This window comes from Mustela nigripes, chromosome 4 (assembly GCF_022355385.1).
Source record: "Mustela nigripes isolate SB6536 chromosome 4, MUSNIG.SB6536, whole genome shotgun sequence".
Classification (NCBI taxonomy): Eukaryota; Metazoa; Chordata; class Mammalia; order Carnivora; family Mustelidae; genus Mustela; species Mustela nigripes.
This window is the reverse complement of record NC_081560.1, coordinates 58,671,700-58,694,583: the sequence shown is the minus strand read 5'-3', so window position 1 is coordinate 58,694,583 and position 22,884 is coordinate 58,671,700. Positions and strand designations below refer to the sequence as shown.

The following is a 22,884-nucleotide window of genomic DNA, read 5'->3' as shown; positions in this document are numbered from 1 at the left end:
AAGTATAAAGTTCCCACTTAATCCCTACCTCCATACACGAGCCTCTCCCACTATCAACATCCTCCATCAGATTGGTGCAATAAGGAACCTACATTAACATGTCATCACCCAAAGTCCATAGCTTACCTTAGGGCTCTCTCTTGGTGTTGCGTATTCTGTGGGTTTTGACAAATGTACAGCGGCATGTATCCACCATTCTGATATCATACAGAACAATTTCACAGCCCTCAAATTCATCTGTGCTCTGCCTGTTCATTCCTCCCTCTCCACAACCCCTGGAAATCACTGATGATTTTACAGTTTCCATAGTTTTGCCTTTTCTCTATAGAATATCATACAGAAGGAATTATACCATATGCAATCTTCTAAGATTGAATTTCTTTGACTCAGTAATACGTAAAGTTCCTCCATGTCTTTTTTTTTTTTTTAAGATTTTATTTATTTGTTTATTTGACAGATAGAGATCACAAGTAAGCAGGGAGGCAGGCAGAGACAGAGAGAGAAGGAAGCAGGCTCCCCACTGAGCAGAGAGCCCAATGTGGGTCTCAATCCCAGGACACTGGGATCATGACCAGAGCTGAAGGCAGAGGCTTTAACCCACTGAGCCACCCAGGTGCCCCCCTCCATGTCTTTTCATGGCTTGATAGCTCATTTATTTTTAGCACTGAATAAAATAATACTCCATTGTCTATATGTATCACACTTCAACCATTCATTTTCTGAAGGACATCTTGGTTGCTTCCAAGTTTTGGCAGTTATGAATAAAAATGCTATAAACATCTGTGTGCAAGATTCTGTGTGGACATAAATTCTCATCTTAGTACAATAAGTGTGATTGCTAGACCATATAGTCAGTCTATGCTTAGTTTTGAAGGAAGTTGCCAAACTGTCTTCCCAAGTGGCTGTATCATTTTGTGATCAATGAGAGTTTCTGTTGCTTCGCATTCTTGCCAGCATTTGGTACTTTGGCCATTCCAGTAAGTGTGCAGTGGGATCTCATTGCTGGTTTTCTAATTCCCTAATGATTTATGATGCAGCGTGTCTTTTCATCTTTTCCTATGCTTTTTTGCCATTTTTATATCTTCTTTGGTCAGGTATCTGTTTAGGTCTCTGGCTCATTTTTTAATTAGTCTATTTTCTTATTGGTGAGTTTTAAGAGTTCTTTGTATATTCTGGACAATGATCCTTGACCAAATTTGTCTTTTACAAATGTTTTCTCCCTGTCTGTGGCTTGTCCTCTCATACTCATAACACTTGTTCACAGAGCAGAAGTTTTCTGTTTTTTTTTTTTTTTATTTTAGTGAGGTCTAGCTTATCAAACCTTCCTTTCCTGGATTTTGCCTTTAGTGCTGTAGCTAAAAAGCCAACCCCTACCCAAGCTCATCATCCAGTTTTGCATTTTAGATTTAGGTCTGTGATCCACTTTGAGTTAATATTTGTGAAGTATGTAAGGTCTGTATCTAGATTCATTATCTTTTTGTACGTGGATGTTCAGTTGTATTAAGGTTTTAATGTTTGTTTTGTGACCTGTGTCTTTTGTGATAAACCCTTTTTAAAGTTTCACTGCACTGGAATAAATCCCACTTGGTCGTGGTGAATAATCTTTTTAATGTACTGTTGAATCCTATTGGCTAGTATTTTGTTGAGTATTTTCGCATCTGTGTTCATCAAGGATATTGGTCTATAGCTCTTTTTTTTTTTTTTGGTGGGATCCTTGTCTGGTTTTGGGATCAAGGTGATGCTGGCCATGCTGGCCTCATAAAATGAGTTTGGAAGTTTTCCTTCCATTTCTATTTTTTGGAACAGTTTCAGGAGAATAGGAGAATAGGAATTAGTTCTTCTTTAAATGTTTGGTAGAATTCCCCCGGGAAGCCATCTGGCCCTGGGCTTTTGTTTGTTTGGAGATTTTTAATGACTGTTTCAATCTCCTTACTGCTTATGGGTCTGTTCAGGCTTTCTATTTCTTCCTGGTTCAGTTGTAGTAGTTTATATGTTTCTAGGAATGCATCCATTTCTTCCAGATTGTCAAATTTATTGGCGTAGAGTTGCTCATAGTATGTTCTTATAATAGTTTGTATTTCTTTGGTGTTAGTTGTGATCTCTCCTCTTTCATTCATGATTTTATTTATTTGGGTCCTTTCTCTTTTCTTTTTGATAAGTCGGGCCAGGGGTTTATCAATTTTATTAATTCTTTCAAAGAACCAGCTCCTAGTTTCGTTGATTTGTTCTATTGTTTTTTTGGTTTCTATTTCATTGATTTCTGCTCTGATCTTTATGATTTCTCTTCTCCTGCTGGGCTTAGGGTTTCTTTCTTGTTCTTTCTCCAGCTCCTTTAGGTGTAGGGTTAGGTTGTGTACCTGAGACCTTTCTTGTTTCTTGAGAAAGGCTTGTACCGCTATATATTTTCCTCTCAGGACTGCCTTTGTTGTGTCCCACAGATTTTGAACCGTTGTATTTTCATTATCATTTGTTTCCATGATTTTTTTCAATTCTTCTTTAATTTCCTGGTTGACCCATTCATTCTTTAGAAGGATGCTGTTTAGTCTCCATGTATTTGGGTTCTTTTCAAACTTCCTTTTGTGGTTGAGTTCTAGCTTTAGAGCATTGTGGTCTTGCATTTATTTTTTAAAATGCATTGCAAAGTTAACATTAGCAACAGCTATCAAGGCCAAGTAATCAAGAATTATAACCACAATGTTCATGAAAAGAATGTCCTTTATAGAGACATGAGACAAATATATAGGAGAACACTTTTATAGGAACTAAAAGAAACATTCTGTATTACATTTTAAAAATTGTATCTTATTGGACAAATAGTGACTAGTAATTTCATTATTAACTTGGGTAGTATCAGTAATTATTAGATAAAATCACACCTATACCTGAACAAATTAAATGTTGTCTGTAACTGGGATGGCATAAAACCCCAAGCCACTGGTTTACAGAAATCCTGAAAGGAAAAGCATGCAAAAGAAATATCTAGTATGCCCATTCAGCCCCTAAGTGTAATAATTTATATGTCAATCTCTGTATAACCAGTTTAGGCATTACTGCTAAAAAAAATTCTAAGGTTAGGAGGTTCTCTTAGAAGGTAAACATTTATCCTTTAAATGTGAAAAATGCACATTTAGCATAAAAAGATGTGTGGTTTGAAGGATTAAGAGTCATTGTCTGATACTGTGATACATTAAATGTCTTTTCCTCTGTAAGCAAGTAACATGCTTTTCACTTTGGATTCTTGGGACAAAAAGTCAAAAGCTGTGATGAAAGTATATGTGTGTGTGGTGTGTGTGGGGGCACCCAGATGCATACATGCCTATGTGCATGCACACGCTCTTTTTCCATGTAAGAGACGAGGAGGTAGAGAATTTCTTTCCAGGATTTGGAGAACTGCATATTTATGTATCTTCCTAAATCAAGCACGAGGTAGTATTTAAAATAATGAAATATACCCAGAAATGAGAGGAACAAAAAAATCACTGACAAAAAACTTATGTGATATAGAAAAGAGAGTTAAATATGTATGTGGAGAAGTTACTGATTAGAGTTTTGGTGGATGGAGCTCCACGCACATGCATTATTTCAATAACTTTTCCTGTTTGGGGGTATAAATGAATGTATTTTCTTTTTTCTATCCTAGGTATGTTATTAAAATAAGCATATTTCCCCCCTTTCTCTTTCACCCCTGATCCATTTTCCAGTCCCCTAGTGATTCCATGTCAGCATGCTCTGTTTTTGACTAGACAAATAGTATACAGATTTATTCCTACAGAAACAATCTCTGGTAAAATCGTAGAGTGTCTGCTTGAATAATACCCAAAAGTTAATGTGCGCTTTCCACTGGCCAGAAATAACTCACAGAAAATGAATCCACAAAGCGGTCAATGGAATATTATAACCCTCTTAGGGGAGCCATTGTACTATGAGAGAAATCTGAGGTGGAGAACCAGCCTTTATTTTACACACACACACACACACACAGTGTATGTATGGTATAAACTTTAGTAAGAATTAGACAATCTGTGAAAAATTTTCACTTGGAAGTCACATAATGTTATCTTAATATTCCTTTCATCTACATTGTATCATAGTAATAACATTAAAATGATATTTATTATAATTGTAACAATGAGAATGAACTGGACTGCAGTCATTCTAAAATTAGAAGGGACTGATGTTACTTCTTAGATATGATACATTGATATGCACTGGGCAGTTGGTAATATAGGATGTGTTCCTTAAACTATAACGCAGAAGTTATTTCAGGGGGAAGAAAAGTCTCACACTTTCAATGCATACAGGGATTCTGCATTTCTGAGATTAACTATATGACAAATTTCTTTTACTAAAGCCACTTTGAATTTAGTGGCAGAAGTAGAGCTAAAGGTATGGAGAAATGAAGATGAAAGTAAGTATTTTTAGAAATAAAACTCAAATTTGTCACATGGGAAAAATCGTTAACTTTTCAAGTCAGAATGTTTGACTCCTTTTATATCATGGTTCTGCCAATGTACAGATTCACCAAACAGTGAATATTTTAATATTTTAATTAAATGCTGACATGTTATGTTCTAATTTGGGGGTTATTTTGGGAGTTCACATACTTTTGAAACCTTCTGTGAACATACTTGGATCTAATGTGCCTGAAAACAAAGAAAGGTGATTTTGATAGAAATCAGTGCACAATTAAAAATGGAGACACTTTCTCAATTTGTATCAATCTCATTTAAATATGTCCCTTTAAAGGTAAATGTCATAAAGAACATAAAGAACTAGGGATTTGGAAAAAATTTTCCCCTTCCAAAATAATATTCCAGGGGATTTCCAGACCTTTCTTCCCTATTATACTTGACAGCTTTTTATCTTATCACCTCAAGTTCTGATGTTTCCTAGAATATCTATATACTTACACACAAACACACTAACTATTATATCTACATTGTGCTTCCTTTTGCCTAGTTACATTTCTCACTTCATTTAATTTCTGGATGGTCACATATTTTTTTTCTCCTAATTCTGGGTAAGGGCAAAATTTACCATGTCAGGACTGAGAGTGACAAGGGGTAGAATAAAGGTGAGAATAGCATACCCATGAGAATATGGATCTCATTCCATCATTCTTGCTCCAGAGGTAATGTTCCAAGAGACAAAAAGAAGCGATCAGGTTCGCTGCCATTCAGAGTGCCTCTGAGAACACAAGACCCTCCACAGAAACCTCATCCCAAGTTTCTGCACCCTTTATAATTATTATTTCCATGAGCTTGTATATCTCTATATTCTTAATGAGTAAGACAATTGAAAAAATGCAGAGAATAGAAGATAAAAATGGGGCCCTTCCCACACAGCCCTTTCTCTCCATTTGTTAATAAGTAGGAAGATTTTTTTTTTTAAACATCAGTGGGTTTCTGTGTTCTTCAAAAACAAGAGAGAGGGAAAAAACAAAAGACACAGCTGACTTCACTCTGTTCATAGAAGGAGACAGAACTAAAGCATCTGGTGGGAACAGGCAAAGCCAACAGAGGGTAATCCTGCAGCCAAATTTATGCCTCAAAGGAACATAAAAAGGATACTGGACAGAGAAGTGTGCTTCTCATAGAGCCTTTATCCCAAATCCACATTTCCACTTCTTCCCCAGCCCCTCCGGACCCCTTACCTTAGATGTAGTGCCACCAGCAGTAGCTCAGAGCTCATGAATGCCAAATACTGCAACCAGGCAGGCTGTTCTTATTCTAGTGTCAGGGCTGGGATGTTATCAGGGTCACTGAATATAAAATTTTGACTGAATATTCCTTTTGTTTAATTTTTTTGCAATGTTACTCTTTATGCACAATACCGAGCTTAAAAAAAGCACTGTGGGTCAGGATAGAAATACAGCCAACACCGACAATATTGTTTTTATTCATTTGCTCAACAGATATTCATTAAAGCACTATAAGGATGTATTGCAATTTGCAAGCAAAGGAGAATAGAAGGTTCCGTAAAGGACCACGGGTTTCTTAAATTGGTGATTATCTGAGTATGGGTGGGGTTAAATTGTCTATGTCAGAGTTATTCATTTTTCAACTCAGATAAAATGTATGCTTCCCATAAAATGGCAAAGAATGAATTTTAATTCTTTTAATTACCACTACTGACTTACTATGACTTATCCAACTAGATGTACTGGGGTAAGGTTTTCTTACTTTCAAAACAGATAATTTGTATCTTAATTATTAAAACAAATGAAATATTCTGTCTCTACCTAGACATTTACGTATACACACGGAGCACTCTCTACAGATACACATGCTTATACATACAGAAAATAAATATATATCTGCATCTTATAACTGGTACATATCTTGTATCTAATATATGTCTTATATCTCACATCTAGAGATATCTTTTTAGGGATAGGAATGGAGAACCTTTCATTTTTCTTAAGAATTAGGGCACGCATGCGCACACAGACACACACACATGCACACTTCCTTACTAATAAAGGTGCAGGGAGTATGTGTTTTTATGTATACACACCTACACCTCAAAGTAGAATATAAACTTGGAGAGTACGAAAGACTTTTGCCAAAAGAATAATAAATAGAAAATGACAGGATCTGAAAATGACTTTCTTCCCGTACAATTTTCACAAGATTTATTTTAAATTCATAGATGCCTTCCTAATTTGAAGAAAACCAAGTCTGTATTTGAAAATGACACTATACCAAAAGATTTATATGTGAGTCCAGCTTCAGATACAGGGAAATGTTGAAACATTTTACTACTATCATACAAATTTAATTTTCACATCAATAAAAAATACCACATGATATTTCAGAATCTCTAAACTACCACAGAAATAGAATGCTAATATCTAATGTTATCTACTACTAAGATTTAATTTTTATCAATGCATATTTTAATTGAAAACACTCATAAAGGTTGAGTTTAAGAGAAAAGGAATGAATTAAGGCAAAATAATATGATAGAGTTGAACCACAGTACACAGTTGGAAGCAATAACCTGAATTTCTGACCTCTTGTCAAATTCTAATTAATTGTTTTGACATTAAATTTACATATCCAAATATACAATATTTTAATATGACTGAGTTTGGTTTAAAAATGTTTGGCATTTCTCATAACACCTTAAAAATGTAACATTTATATAGGGGCACCTGGGCGGCTCATTTGAATAAGCATCTGCCTTCGGCTCCTGTCATGATCCTAGGGTCCTGGAATCAAGTCCCACATTGGGCTCTGTATTTACCAGGGAGTCCGCTTCTCCCTCTCCCACTTCCCCCACTAGTGCATGTGTACATGCTCTCTCTCTCTCTGAAATAAGTAAAATCTTTTAAAAAATTGAAAAATAAAAATGTAATATTTATATCTGTAATATTGCACTTAGTACTACAGAATAGAATTTTCTTGAACTCATTAAGGGAGCATAAAAGGCTTTTATTTTGACTTCTGTCTACAAAATAATCATCCAAATTGGAGATATCTAACAATATGATACCAGCCTATCGTTTACTAAGTAATAATCTGACTATCATCCAATCTTAACTCTTTTCATAAAGTAAGGTAAGGCTCTTTTCTTGAAAATGATATTTATTTTGAGAACCAGTTTCTAAACAATTGCATTTTCCCATATAATTTCATTCATTCAGATACTTCCAGTTTTCTTTTCTATAAGTAGAATATTTACAGTTTTAAACAGTATTTCTAGAAAGACAATTATCTTAAAAAGACTCAATCCACAAGTTTATAAAATGTGCATTATTATACAAGAAAACACATTCAGGTTTGTGACACGGAGGCTGACATAGTCAGGATATTCTCAATGTTCATGGTTTACAAATACCATCACCATGATGACAAATCCTCAAACAGTCTTGGAATAATTTACATATCTGGTATTCTAGAACTCTAAATATTCTAAATACATATGTAAATATATATGTGGATTCCCAAATTCTTGCCTCTGTAAGGGAATTTTAATTTCCATACAGTTCTCTGTAGTGAATATGACCCATTTTTTCACACCATATAACATTTTTTTCAATGTAGCAGATGCTAAAGAGGACATATTTAACTGTGTCACACTTCCACACAATACAATACATTGCGAGTGTTAGGGTTACAGCTGGAAATTAAACTAATCTATAGAGACAAAATATTCTAATGGCATGCTTAATTTGGATATTAAAAATACTTTTTTTTAAACATCACTCCTTTTTCTATTTTCATATTTTTGGCAAGAAATAAATACTTAGAAATCTCCCAGAACTGAATTTTTTTTAGAAGATTTTATTTGTTTGACAGAGAGAGAGAGATCACAAGAAGGCAGAGAGATGGAAGCAGGATCCCTGCTGAGCAGAGAACCTAATGCGGGGCTCAATCCCAGACCCTGAGATCATGATCTGAGCTGAAGGCAGAGGCTTAACCCTCTGAGCCTCCCACGTGCCCCATCAGAACTGAATTTTAAAATTTAAAAAGTCAAGGGGCGCCTGGGTGGCTCAGTGGGTTAAGCCGCTGCCTTCGGCTCAGGTCATGATCTCAGGGTCCTGGGATCGAGTCCCGCATCGGGCTTTCTGCTCAGCAGGGAACCTGCTTCCCTCTCTCTCTCTCTCTGCCTGCCTCTCCATCTACTTGTGATTTCTCTCTGTCAAATAAAAAAAAAAAAAAAAAAAAAAAAAAAAAAAAATTAAAAAAAAAAAAATTTAAAAAGTCAAGATGTTAAACTCTTACTTTTTAAATTAAAAATACTAAAATTTACATTAAAATGGTATAGATTTTAATGCCTCAAATTTAGAATGCTTCTTGGGTGCCCAATTTATACACAGCCTATATTAAATACCGTGTAATATTTATAGAAAAAAAGAGAAGCTAGAGATATTGTATTCAAGAATATTCCTTATTTGTTTTAATACAGAATGCCAAAGTAAAAACTACACTTTTTAGAGAGACTGTGACATTTTTCAGCTATACTTATTAGAAAATGGTCATTCTTAGGTGACAGATGAGTCCTATTAACTTTGTAATCCTTTGAAAGAAGACATTTCACTCATTATTATACATGTACACTATTTTGAAATTGATATTTTAAATAGAGAATAAAAACCAACAGGGTATAACTTCTGCAGATAATTACATCTTAATTTATATTAACAGTGTATCTGGAAAAAACTTCTAAGAAGTGTTTTGTTATTGTTGTTGTTGTTATAAAATGACCCATAATATGCAGATGTGGAAAATCCCTATTTTTCCAGTGGCCAGATGTTTTGAACTTGTGTTGACTGACTCGACCACTCTACCACTAAGGAAATTAAACCTGAAAGATATATTTCCTTGTTTTGTTCATCATCTTTTTTCCCCCTCTGAATTACCTGCTTTTGCCACAAACTTTAGATTCTCTACTTTAAAATTATTTATTAGCCTCTCAAGCAAGTGAACAAGATAGTCCTAAGCACTTATGTGGCTGAAAGGCGAGATAAAAAAAGAATGCTGTACCACAGACTTGTTTATTATTATTAATATTTAGCCCTGCATGATTTTAAAGGCTTAGATGTTCTGTAATGGAAGAGCTATACTAGGAACAAAATAGACTTACAGGCAAGAAAGGCCATGTTTCCTAAAGAGACTACTTCCCACAGCTGTATGATTCACCACTGAAATCCAGATTTAGGGAAAAATACAAAACAAAAAAAAACTTTAAAAAAGGAAAAACTGGAAAACATGCTTAAGTGTTGGAGAAGTTAAAGTCTATCAGGAACACCAGATTTAGGTATCCTAGTTACCAGGAACAACAGCCCACCTAAAGTACTTCACAAAATATAATGACATTTCTGAGAATTACCTGGAAAATCGATTCTTAGTATGCTTAATACCTAAGAACATTCCTCTAACAGATTCTGCTAATATGAAACTGGCTTTTGAAATTCTGAGAAAAAAACGGAAGGGTTTTCATCTGTGACACTGACTCACACCCTGTCAGCGCCATCTATCAGGTGCAGTTTAAACTGCAATGAAAAAGAGATTCTGAAGGCCTCTTGACTATAAATATCCAAAATAATTTCTTAAATCATGTAATACGCACTTGTGTCTAATATGAAATATTTTATTTTGAAATCACCATTTTATATTTTTTCTATGGCCTCATGATAAAGAATGTAGGTGGTTTTCATTAGTTGAAAGTACATAGTCACATAATCCATGAAAATGTAGAAATCTGCATGGCTCACAAAAATACAGTTTCCTAGATCATTTACTATTCGAAAACTCAGTTATTTTCATCACAGCCAACATTTTTTCCAGGACAATATAGTGTGCTCAAGAGTCTGTCCACGTCTTTCTAACTCTGATGGTACATCATGCAGTGAACATTTTATGTATCATTGGCCTTCTCTAAGGTCCAGAAAAATCCTATCTTCTGTGCTAGTATAGATATGACCTTGACATTTAAAGGCCTAGAAGGTCAGTCTTTATTTTTTCTCTTGTGATACTTGAAAATAAGTGAAATGAAACTCATTATTAAATCATAAAAGCATTATCACAAGATGTTTTCATACAGTCATTTGGTTTTGAGCCTGTGAAATGGGGAGCACACTATGCTACATTTTGAATTGGAGTCCTTCCTATAGTTAAAAGACATTAAAATCTGTCATGGGTATGTGGTATATATAACTTTTTCTTCCCAAAAGTAATAGTCAGTTGACTCCTTTCTCATTTCCTTCTCTGTCATCTTCTTCCTTTTTCTCCTCCTCTTCTGAGAGAAGCAGAGAAATTATTTGGGCATTTTGAAATAAATGTCCTTCTGGGGCCCAACATGTCTCTTTTTTTTATACTTAATTTTTTATTTTTTATAAACATATATTTTTATCCCCAGGGGTACAGGTCTGTGAATCACCAGGTTTACACACTTCACAGCATTCACCAAAGCACATACCCTCCCCAGTGTCCATAACCCCACCCCCCTTCTCCCAATCCCCCTCCCCCCAGCAACCCTCAGTTTGTTTTGTGAGATTAAGAGTCACTTATGGTTTGTCTCCCTCCCAATCCCATCTTCTTTCATTGATTCTTCTCGTACCCACTTAAGCCCCCATGTTGCATCACCACTTCCTCATATCAGGGAGATCATATGGTAGTTGTCTTTCTCCTCTTGACTTATTTCGCTAAGCATGATATGCTCTAGTTCCATCCACGTTGTCGCAAATGGCAAGATTTCATTTCTTTTGATGGCTGCATAGTATTCCATTGTGTATATATACCACTTCTTCTTTATCCATTCATCTGTTGATGGACATCTAGGTTCTTTCCATAGTTTGGCTGTTGTGGACATTGCTGCTATAAACATTCGGGTGCACGTGCCCCTTTGGATCACTACGTTTGTATCTTTAGGGTAAATACCCAGTAGTGCAATTGCTGGGTCATAGGGCAGTTCTATTTTCAACATTTTGAGGAACCTCCATGCTGTTTTCCAGAGTGGCTGCACCAGCTTGCATTCCCACCAACAGTGTAGGAGGGTTCCCCTTTCTCCGCATCCTCGCCAGCATCTGTCATTTCCTGACTTGTTGATTTTAGCCATTCTGACTGGTGTGAGGTGATATTTCATTGTGATTTTGATTTGTATTTCCCTGATGCCGAGTGATATGGAGCACTTTTTCATGTGTCTGTTGGCCATCTGGATGTCTTCTTTGCAGAAATGTCTGTTCATGTCCTCTGCCCATTTCTTGATTGGATCATTTGTTCTTTGGGTGTTGAGTTTGCTAAGTTCTTTATAGATTTTGGACACTAGTCCTTTATCTGATATGTCGTTTGCAAATATCTTCTCCCATTCTGTCAGTTGTCTTTTGGTTTTGTTAACTGTTTCCTTTGCTGTGCAAAAGCTTTTGATCTTGATGAAATCCCAATAGTTCATTTTTGCCCTTGCTTCCCTTGCCTTTGGCGATGTTCCTAGGAAGATGTTGCTGCAGCTGAGGTCAAAGAGGTTGCTGCCTGTGTTCTCCTCAAGGATTTTGATGGATTCCTTTCTCACATTGAGGTCCTTCATCCATTTTGAGTCTATTTTCGTGTGTGGTATAAGGAAATGGCTCAACATGTCTCTTTTTTAAGTGCACAAGAGGCTATGCAAACTCTAGAACCACTCCAAACTGTGAGGCTGAAGGGTGAGCATGTTTTCAAGATGAAACACAAATGCATCCCCATGGGTAATCAAATCAGCTTTGGCACTTGAATCTAAAGATTGAAAAAGGATAATCTTCTTACAAGAATAAACAACAAGAAGTTGTACACATTAGTAATTTGCCTCAAGGTATTTCTTCCTTCATATATAATCTCAATTATGTCTTACAAATGAAATTAATGAAAAGAATATTTGTTGGATCTTAAAGCTCTATTTGGTTGACTACTTCTTTAAAAACTTTATAAAGAAGTTTAAAGGCCCACAAATAATGCTCCAATTTTTTTTTTTTTTTTTTTTTTTTTGCTTTTAGCAGGAAAGAGTATTCAGTTTGTACTTGTGTGGACCTCAGCAATATAAAGGTCTTTTCCTTTTTGGGGAAGGAAGCTTTTTATACCCTCGATTGACTTCACAAAAAACAATCTGGGACACAAATGTAGGTAACTTAAACTAGTCATTTGGGTGAAAATCTCCCTGTCTTCATTTCACTCAAAATATCACCTAAATGTAATCTGAACCATTTAGAGTAGCTCTACTTAAACCGTGTTATGTTTTCAGTAGTAAAGACTGATAACTTGATAGTTCCCAAGGGTTTGATTCTTACAGTTTAAGTACAGAGTTGACATTACATGCTATTTTTCTGAAAATCCCCAGGGCTATGTTAAAGATGAGATAAGTAAAGATGTACAGAGCTGTTCAAAAATATGTGGGTATCTTCAAACCCAGTACTATCAGTCAACCTTCCTCTAGGTCTATTCATTCTCACATTAATATAATCTTTCCACTTAATTAATCTTTCCAGTTAATATAATATTTCCACCTCCAATTAAGAGAAGATAATGAAAATCTGGCTTCAAATTTCTAAATATTTATATATGTATATATTAATTATACTCTGAATTTGCCATTAAAAAAACACTAAGTAAGTATTATTTTTTGGAGGTTCTATGTTCATTTCTTCATTATCTAGCTTAGAATTTGACTTTTATTAACAGCAAGGCTCTTAATTCAGGCCACCATAATTTATCCTCTGGGTAAGGCTCCCCTCCCTAACTATCTCCCTAACCTCAGTCTCACTATTCTTCAATACATCCTTCCCACAGTTATCAGATTGATCTTTCTAAGGGGTTTACCTCTCCATCACTGCATAAAAATACACACTGGTCCTCAACAATACTCCCTCATGACAAGACTTCATATCCCTACTTCTCTATCTCAAACCTGAAATTCAACTACACTGAAGAGATGACAGGTATTTTAAAGATCTTGAGGTCACTTGCACTCTCTCTCCTTGCTCTCTTGTTCTCTCCCCCACACACCACTATCCCTCAGACTCATAGGTTTAGACGTCCTCACTCATTTTTTAGTACATACTAAAGTGACACTCTTAAGAGAAATCTTTCCTGACCTCTTGAACCCCTCTATCAGAATGCATACCTAATCCATTTATCTACCCTAGCACTGGACTAGAGACTGCTGATCAATATAAGTTCACTAAGTGAATTGAATGAATGAAAAAATTTTAAAAAAAATCAACTCAGCAACTTTAGAAACAAGGAAACTGAGAGTTTAAGAGACCTAAGTCCACTCTTCAAAAACAAAACAAAGCAAAGCAGCATTATAACTGAGAACAATTATCAGTGTTCCTTCCCCTTATCTTGATAGCAGTTCCTAAAAATTCTTACTATCAATAACATTAGTTTATGACTAAAACTTAACTACATAAAATAGCCTGGTAAGAATAAAATGCTCTTTTTTTTTTTCTTTTTATCTAAACAAAGTGTGTAATCTAGAACAGTGAAGTTTGAATTTAGTAGCTTCTGCCCCATGCCTGAGGTAAAGAACACAGCTTTGGGGACTACAACTGAGTGACAGCCCTACCTATGAAGTAACCAGGCTGCCCACTTAGCCCTCTTTTCCATGATTTCTAAAATACTTGGTTTTTCCTGAATTTTTTTTTTTTTTTTTTTAAGGTTGGAGAAGTACAGCCAGCTGGCTAGAATCTGCTTCCCATGTGTTCTTAATAACTTTTATTTCCCTAAGGACTAGCCTATGCTTCTCAAACCTGGCTACACATGAGAATCACCAGGGTAACTTAAAAAAAAAAAAAATAAAATAAAAAAAAAAACCCACCAATGTGTGAACCCATAACCAAAGATTCTGATTAAATTGGTCAGGGGTGGATCTTGGTCAACAGAGGGTTATAAACCTCCCATCTGATTCTAATGTGTGGCTAGATCTGACCATCTCTACTTTTCACTTTTTCAAGTGAAATACCAGAATGGCCTGACCTTTTATTTGATCTGCACATCTTTTCTGCACACAACTTCCAGGGCAGGGGACGCTGCATGCTCAATACATACTGACCTGTCAGATGGGGGAAGAACGATGCATTTGAAAATACTATTCTTTCCTTCTGTTTTAGTTTGGAAATGCGGCTAGACAATTATGTTTTGAGGACCAACTGGAAGAGAAGAAATCATTGTATACTTTACCAACAATGCGTGACTCTGTCTTGAAAAGAATATACTGGAATCCTATTCAGCCCTGATTCTGAAAAACCCTCTCTCCACTCCAGGAGGCTGAGGCACGTGGTCCAAGAAAATGAGTAGAGAACAGGTAACCGATTCCCCTAATTTTTCTTTAATTCCCGGTATGTTCTTACTAAATTCCCATTGCTCTAAACTCTCTGCTCTGAAATAGGTCCTGCATCCATGCTAAATGTTAAAAAGGTACTGCTTCGTATTAACAAAAGAGAAGGAGCTACACTTCGCCTAACAATAGATCATAGCATTTCACTAATAATAACCAGAGACAGAACTTTAGTGCCTTTTGATGACTGCCTAGTTAGTGACGCTTGAGACATGAATTTGGGGGTTAGCGGCGATTAAGGGAAAGGAGATTGCTGCTAACGAGCCAGTGATATTCAGAGGGTGCTGGCCACTGAAACCTATGTATTCCGAGGGCTGGTGGCCAATTTCAGCAATGAGTGAACCGATAGTTAAAAGAGGAGTCTGGTTGCAAATTAAATGTACTAAGGGTTTGGCTTAATGAGCGAGCATAGGCTAGAATGTGCGACTAAGAGAGAAGAGAAAATGACCAGCGTGATTCCGGTCCTTGCGGCCGGCCGGAAGGCGGAAGCGGGCTAATCCGTGGGGGGCAGGTCGCCGCGGGGCGCCTGCCTCGCTTCCGTGACCGCACGCGGCCCGCTTGCCCCGGCCGACGACCACGACTGCACCAGCAGCCCAGAGGCCTACCTGGCGCCCAAGAAGTTCTCACGGTCCTCCCCGCCGCAGCTTCTGCACGCCTTCACCCACATCTCGGCTGCTGTGGAGTGCTCCTACGGCCCCGGGATTGGCACGCTCCCGGGACACCTCAGGGGGCACTTCCGCCTGGCGCGCTGCCTGCTGGGTTGGTGGCGGGGGGAGGAGAATCCCCCCGCCGGAAGCTGGCCTGGGCGGCTCACCGTCGTGGGCAGGGCTTGGCGGCCCCTGGGATGGCCTCAAAGGAAAGCACTGAAGGAATGGCCCCTGGGCCTGGCGGAGGGCAGCCCATGTCCTGTCTACTCCCCTGTCAGCCGGCACAGCCTCAGCCCACAGCATCTCACCAGCGTCCGAACCTGCTGCTGTCCTTGCTGACCACGCCCCCTTTCCATTCAGACAAAGGTGTCCAGACCCCCCAACAAGGGGACCGCAGGGGCTGCTGTCTGTCCACCTCCATCGCCCACAAGAAGTATAACCGTGGCTCGCAGGCCGCAGAACGGGTGAAGTGAGCCGGCCGACACATTAGGTGCTGAAGCCCACTCTTCCTGCGCCAACCACGCTATGCAGAAGCGAGGGCCGGGCTTACCCACCCTTGAGGAGATGGGACAGCCTTCAGGCCCAGACTGTTGGTAAATCGGGGTCCTAGGAACCTCACCAAGCAGAGGCATCTGCGGAGCTGCCCACTGCAGCCCCCACCCGAACCCTTGGCACTTGAAGACGTTCAGTAGGATGAGCACAGCCTCCACGGCCTGGAGTTGAAGGAGCAACCTGTGGGCAGATCCTGGTGACACTCTGGGCCCCGGGAGTCCTTGCTACATTCCGTTCGAATTAGTTGGGGGAGATTCTCCAATATCTATTTGAAACATAGTTTGGGTTCACTAAAATAACACTGTCCTTAATGAGGAAGAATAATAGAGTTCCAAAATACAGATACATATCTATGTCCTTTGATTTTCTTTTGGTTAAAAAGAGGTGTACGCTTGGATGGACAAGTTTCCAAGGAAGGATTTTCACCGAAGAGACCAGACTCTGGAAAGAACCACAGGTATATGTGATGCAGGAAAAGCGAGAAGAACTTAAAGGCCAGGAAGGCATTTTAAAAGTTACTGATACTTCATGTCAGTTATTTCTTTTTATATGGTATAGATCAGAATATTCTTCCCCTGAACAAAAATATATGCTGGGTACTTTTAAAAGGCTTCATGTATACACTGGTTAAGAAGAAAAGAAAGAAATGTTGTCATTTTAAGGAATTATGATAATGATGATTGTTAATGTTTATGTGTCAATGCAATAACAAATATTATATGGAAGATAATGAATTATAAAAATTTCATAAAATATTATCATGCTTATCATATGGATAAGTTAATGTAGGCTTACTTGATTAAATCGCAAGTCTAAAGTCTTATAGGTGAAATGTGGTAGATGATTTTAACCACTCGGTTTTGTTATACTTAGAGGAAAACTTGTCTCGATTTCTGGAATTAAAGAAGTAGAAAATTATTCAGACTGTGGCAATGCAAGCCATCTGAGAAAAGAGAGTCAAGGAGTGTGGCTTTCTGAGAAACATTTCATCATAGCTGGTGTTCTTGGGAAGCCTAATAGAGACTGTAACAAAAATTTAACGTGAAAAAGATTTTCTTGACTTCTGTGGAGGGTTGATCAAAAAAAAAAAAGATAGGGCACCTGGCTGGTTCAGTAGGTTAAGCCTCTGCCTTCAGCTTAGGTCATGATCTCAGGGTCCTGGAATCGAATCCCACATCAGGCTCTGCTCAGCAGGGAGCCTGCTTCCTCCTCTCTCTGTCTGCCTCTCTGCCTACTTGTGATTTCTCTGTGATTTCTCAAATAAGTAAATAAAATCTTTTTAAAAAAAGATAGATGAGAAGACTCTTTTAGTAATTAGAATGAAATAAAGATTGGACTTCAGTTATGGTTTCAATATTTGTAGAAGTTGGTAGAGGAGAAAAGGTTATAGGCTACTCTAAATTTTAAGACTAGTGGACTAAAAAATTATGGTGCCAGTGGGAACAACAGGAAAATGGAAGTGTCCATTTTTTGATGACAGAAAATAATTCATATATTATTGGAGGTAAAATCAAATTGTGAGGAAAGATATAAGATTGATCTTATTCAAGTGCATTATCTACCTGCTCTGTTCTAGGCTGGCCTTCTGAGTATGTAGCTCAGAATCTCAACATCAAATATATACTTTACCTTGGTCTTGTTCTTTGGGACTGTGTCTTCTCATCCCTTACTCTTATTTCAATTACTAGGTTATACTCTGATAACCTGTCTTGTTGAAATATCATCATTAGATATCTAACTAATTTCCAGAGACTAGCAGTTTCCAGTAGGGCTAATTCTACCTGGGCTGTAGTCCAGCTGTATATTTTCTTTAGTTCCCCCACATATACAGAATTTCTTGATTTTATTTAATAGAACAGATGAAATTTACTGCTATAAATCTGTACATTAATAGCCAGTATACCATCATCTTTCCTTTCTCTTACTTTTTAAACTGGGAGTCAGAAAAAGGGAAATCACCAATAACCTCACAATTTTTCTTCCTAAACATAAGAAAGTCACTCTCATATTTGACTTGGTCAAATCCATCCCTCATAAGTAACCACTACTGAATTTGCTAAATATGTTTTTCTGGCTTCCATGTATTTATACATAGGCACAATATTCACTTTGATACATTTAGTATATTCATTGATTGGTTTCTTAGTTTACAAATTGGAATCACACTGCACACATTGGTTTAGGACTTTTTTACCCACTTAAAAATTATAATGTGTGGATTTAAAGGTCAATACCTCATTCTCTTTGATAGTTTTACTAAACTTTGAATGGAGGTACCATGATTTTTCCCCCTCGTTTTATTGTTTACTGACACTAAAACTGCGAGTAATGTTTGCAACAAATATTGCTCCGCATCAGAGTGTCAGGGAGTGTATATTTGTATGTATCTGTGCTATCATTAGTATAACTGAAGTATAAACTCTTAGGCGTTGAATTATTGGTGCAAAGAATAGGCTACTTTAAAAATTCAATACATATTCCTGGATTACCCTTCAAAACCCACATCTACTCACACCAAATATTTATTAGTGCCCCTTTACCACACCCTGGCCAGCACTGAACATTACTAACTTTTCAGTGTAATTAAATGGCCTTGTTTAAAAAGTTTAATTATATTAAATTAATGAAGATGAGGGTCTTTTTATTTTTGATGGCTATTTACCTTTATTACATTAGTTTTCAACTTCATTTCCTTTGTCATTTTATTTGCTTAATTGTACTAAATTATTTTGGAAATTGTTTACTAAGTTTTATGTCACAGATTTTTATTAAATATTATATTTAAGAGCTATTCTTTATTAGTAAGTTGCTGACATCTTTACTTTGGTATAATTTATTAAGATTAAATTTATTCTTCTGTTTGAATATATTTTGAACTTTATGTCTTAAGTAATTGTTCTTGGAGTGATTAAAAATATATTAAAGCAGCCACAGTTGATTTCTTTTTTGGATTATAATTAAGCAAAGAGTACATAGAAAATTAGATTTCATTTACCCAAATGTGCATATTACAACAAACTCACAACACACACATGCTAGACTTTAAAAACATGTAAAAATATGTCAGCCATGCTGTCTGCTCTTAATCACTGCAGTATGTGAAAGGAAATTTTTAAAGTACTTAGCAGACATAATTGAAGTTTAGATTTAAAAATTGAGATTATACTTGCCAGACATATTGTTTTATACAGTTCTCCACATGTTATATTTTTAAGGCACAGCTGATTTTTAGCATATTTATGGGACATGTATAAACAAGTATATCCACTATGCTCTCTCCCTACAATATATTGTTTCAGGACTTTATATTGATTATAAATATAATAGTTATTATAATGGGAGCTTAGGACTAGGTTTATAGGCAATAATCAGATGGCAGTGAACATGTTGTTAAAAATGAGAACTGAGGAATTAAAAAAATAAGTAGGAAATGAGAAGTATAGTTGGAGACAGATGCTTAAGGATCAAATCCTGAATTACTAAGTGAATCAAGGTAAATGTGTTTATACAGGGAAAATTTCCTTCATTCATTTTCTCATCTTTCTTTCAGCCCAGTCTCTCTTCATTCCTCTAGGACAATGAAATCAGTAAATAGAGTTGAATAGGTCTCTGTGCATATATGAATAGGACTCTATACCATTCTTTTATTTTTTTTTCTATGTGTAAATTAGATCAGCTAGATACTTCTTTCACCAGTCATAATTTTTGTTCATAAAGAAGGTATCTCTAAGAGAGTGTCAGAGGAGATAATTCTTGGTGTCAGAAAATTATAGCCAACACAAATGTTCACTGTCTTCTAAGTGAATAGTTTGTATGCAATCAGGTTAAGCATTATGTACATTAGAATCAATATATGTGAATTGATGAATGAATATCCAGTATTTACTGAACACATATAATATGCCAAATACAATGATGAGCCAAACAAGAAAGTTTCTCTCATGAAACTCAAATATATTTTAACAAAAACACATTTCAATTTGTTTTATAACAATATATAAAGAATATAATTGTATGGTATAAATAATGGGCTTTGGGTTCTCAGATAGCTAGATTCTTATCCCAGTGTTGCCACTTACTAGCTCTATAACCTTGCGCAATTTATTTGACCTCTTAATTATGTTGTCAGAGATTATTTCCTTCTGTTATTCCAAAAAGTATAATGGGAAGAACACTGAGTTAGAAGTAGCATTATGGCTTCGTTTCCACTCCTACCTACCCTCTCCAGGCTTCAGTTTCCTTACCTATAAAAAAAAAAAAAAAAAAAAAAGGAGATTTAATCAGGAAATTTCTTAAGCCTCTTCCATTTTTTAAGACACAAAGAATCTTTGTCTTCACACTCAGTTTCATATTCATAAAGTAAAATTAGCTTTCTTAGTGTTCCCTCATTCCTTTATTTTTAAGTTCTCTTGTAAGGCTGTAGTTTAAAATCAAGGAGCAAAATATGTTGAAAGTTTTAAAGTTTCAAAATCATTTATTTACCAGAAAAAACCTTTGCCATTATATTTCAAACATGATAGGAGTTGTTTTAGGAAACACAGTCCACACTACAACTTATTTCCCAAGGGCTCTGCAAGAAAGACCTCTCCTAAAACTTACATTTTTGGGAAAGGTGGAGCTGAACTCTCATCTGTAGAAAACATCTGTCAGAATATATGACTCATTGCCAGAAGCCCTCTTTTGGAATCTTTTCTTAATAACAACAATGTATAACAAAAAGATGCTTTGTATTTCAGTAATGCCTTTATTTAGACCACCTTTCCAATCCATTTATAAACATGTCTAAGAAACACAGGCTATGTCTAGACTATCAAACAAAAAAGGCACCAAAATTGAACAGGAAGAATGTTACAATATTTCTTAACTGCTGTTATTCAGTAGTCTGAATATTCACATAAGTTTACTCCATTGATAATTTTCATAAAGACTAGAAAAAATTTCAAATTTTACGGCAGCAGATTTCATTTAAATTGTTCTCAATAGATTTAGACATATGTAAAACATCTTGCTAACTAAGATTAGTGCTGGTTGCTCAAAGAAATGTAGGATACTCAGGGTTCACCCACATTAAAAGATAAAAATCAAGCAAGAAAGTCTGTCAAAATCTTTTACCCCTGTTTAAACTGCATTAGCTTCTAATTATTGAATTAGATTAATTCTTTATATAGTCAAGAAAAAATTTGTTTTTTAGGTATAGGACTTGCAAATACTTCCCCCGGCCTTTTCTTGCATTTGTTTTTATAAGTATCTTTAGAAAATCAAATGTTTTATAATTTTAAATAAATTTTAGAAACAAATTATTAATTTCAAAAATAAAGTCTACTGAGATTTGGATTGGGATTACATTGAATCTAAATAAGACTTTGCAGAGAATCAGTGTCTGAACAATGCTGAGTTATCCAAATTATGAATGTATGATATTTCTCCATTTCTCAGATATCTTATCCCAGGTGGGTTTTATAATTTTCAGTGTATAGAACTCACATCTCTTCTGTCAAAATTCTACCTAAATATTCCATTTATTTTACATTATTATAAGTGGCATTATTTTCATAATTTTAATTTCCGATTGTTCACTAATAAAAATATAATTAATTTTATAAATTGATCTTGTATCCTTGCATTTTTGTTAAATTCATTTACTTGTTCTGATAGTTCTCTTTGTAGATTTTGTAGGGTTTTCTACAAATATGATTGCCTTTTATTTCTTTTTCTACTGAGTACAGAGGCTAGAATATCCAGTTTAATGTTGGATGGAAATAATGAGAATGTGCCACCTTGCTTTGTTCCTAATCTTAAAGGTAAAGCATTTAGTCTTTCACTATTAAGTATAAGCTACTAGTCTTTCATAAATGTCCTTTGCCAGGTTTCAGAGATTTTTCCCATTCTGGATATTTGAAAGCATTCAACTAGACTTCACAGAGAACATGGATATGAAACTATTACTTAGAGGCAAAGAATAAGGTATAAAAGCAAAAAGAGACCACAGGCAAGCAGCAGGTGTCTGAAGCACATTCCACAAGGGAGTTCCCCAGGGCCATTATTCATATACCACACATGTACCATCCTATGTCTCCATCTTGAACAAGCTGATTGTGCAAGGAATTTTGGCTTCAAGACAGTTCCCTGGGAATCTTTTGTTGACCACTTAACTGGTCAAGCAGTCTTGTCAAAGTGGTTATGCCAGTTGCAAACATCCCTAAAGCAACTGACCATTACGGTCTTCAGGAGAGTTTCAGACCTTAAAAACAACAACATGCAATATTCTCTGATGCCTTAATATGGTCTGAAAGTCACAAACCAGACATTCAGGTATCCCTAGTAGTAAACCAACTCATTATCTCATTGGAAGTTCACTTCTATTCTTAGATTGCTGAAAGCTTTTTTTTTTTTTTTTAATCAGAAATGGATGATGTATTTTGCTAAACAATTTTTCTGCACTAATTTAGATCATGTGGTTTTGCCTTTTTAAGCTGTGAATAAGGAGAATTACGTTGGTTAATTTTCAAATCTTAAACTGAGCAGGCATCCCCAAGATAAACCCTATTTGGTTTATTTTCAGATTTGATTTGCTAAAGTTTTATTAGGAACTTTTACATCTTTGTTCATAAAGGATATTCATCTTTAGTTTTCTTATAATGTTTTGATCTGGTTTTGGCATCAGGATCATAATGAGCTTAGAGTTGGGAGGAATTCCTTTCTCCTCAAATTTCTTGAAGACTTCGGTAGAATTGGTATTATTCTCTCCTTTAATGTTCTGTAGAATTTTCTAGTGAAGCTATCTCATCTTGGATTTTTCTTTAGGGGAAGGCTTTAACTAATAATTCAATATCTAAATGAAACAAGATGGGATTGGGAGGGAGACAAACCATAA

General features: G+C 36.0%; 1 long non-coding RNA gene across 1 annotated transcript in view; it reads left to right on the top strand.

Annotated features, from left to right (window-relative positions):
• Positions 1 to 22,884, top strand: part of LOC132015051 (uncharacterized) — a 68,027-nt gene that overhangs the window by 27,719 nt on the left and 17,424 nt on the right. Inside the window, exon 2 of the long non-coding RNA XR_009403532.1 lies at positions 14,585 to 14,778. This is a non-coding gene — a long non-coding RNA (uncharacterized LOC132015051). The remainder of the gene's footprint in view (positions 1 to 14,584; positions 14,779 to 22,884) is intronic.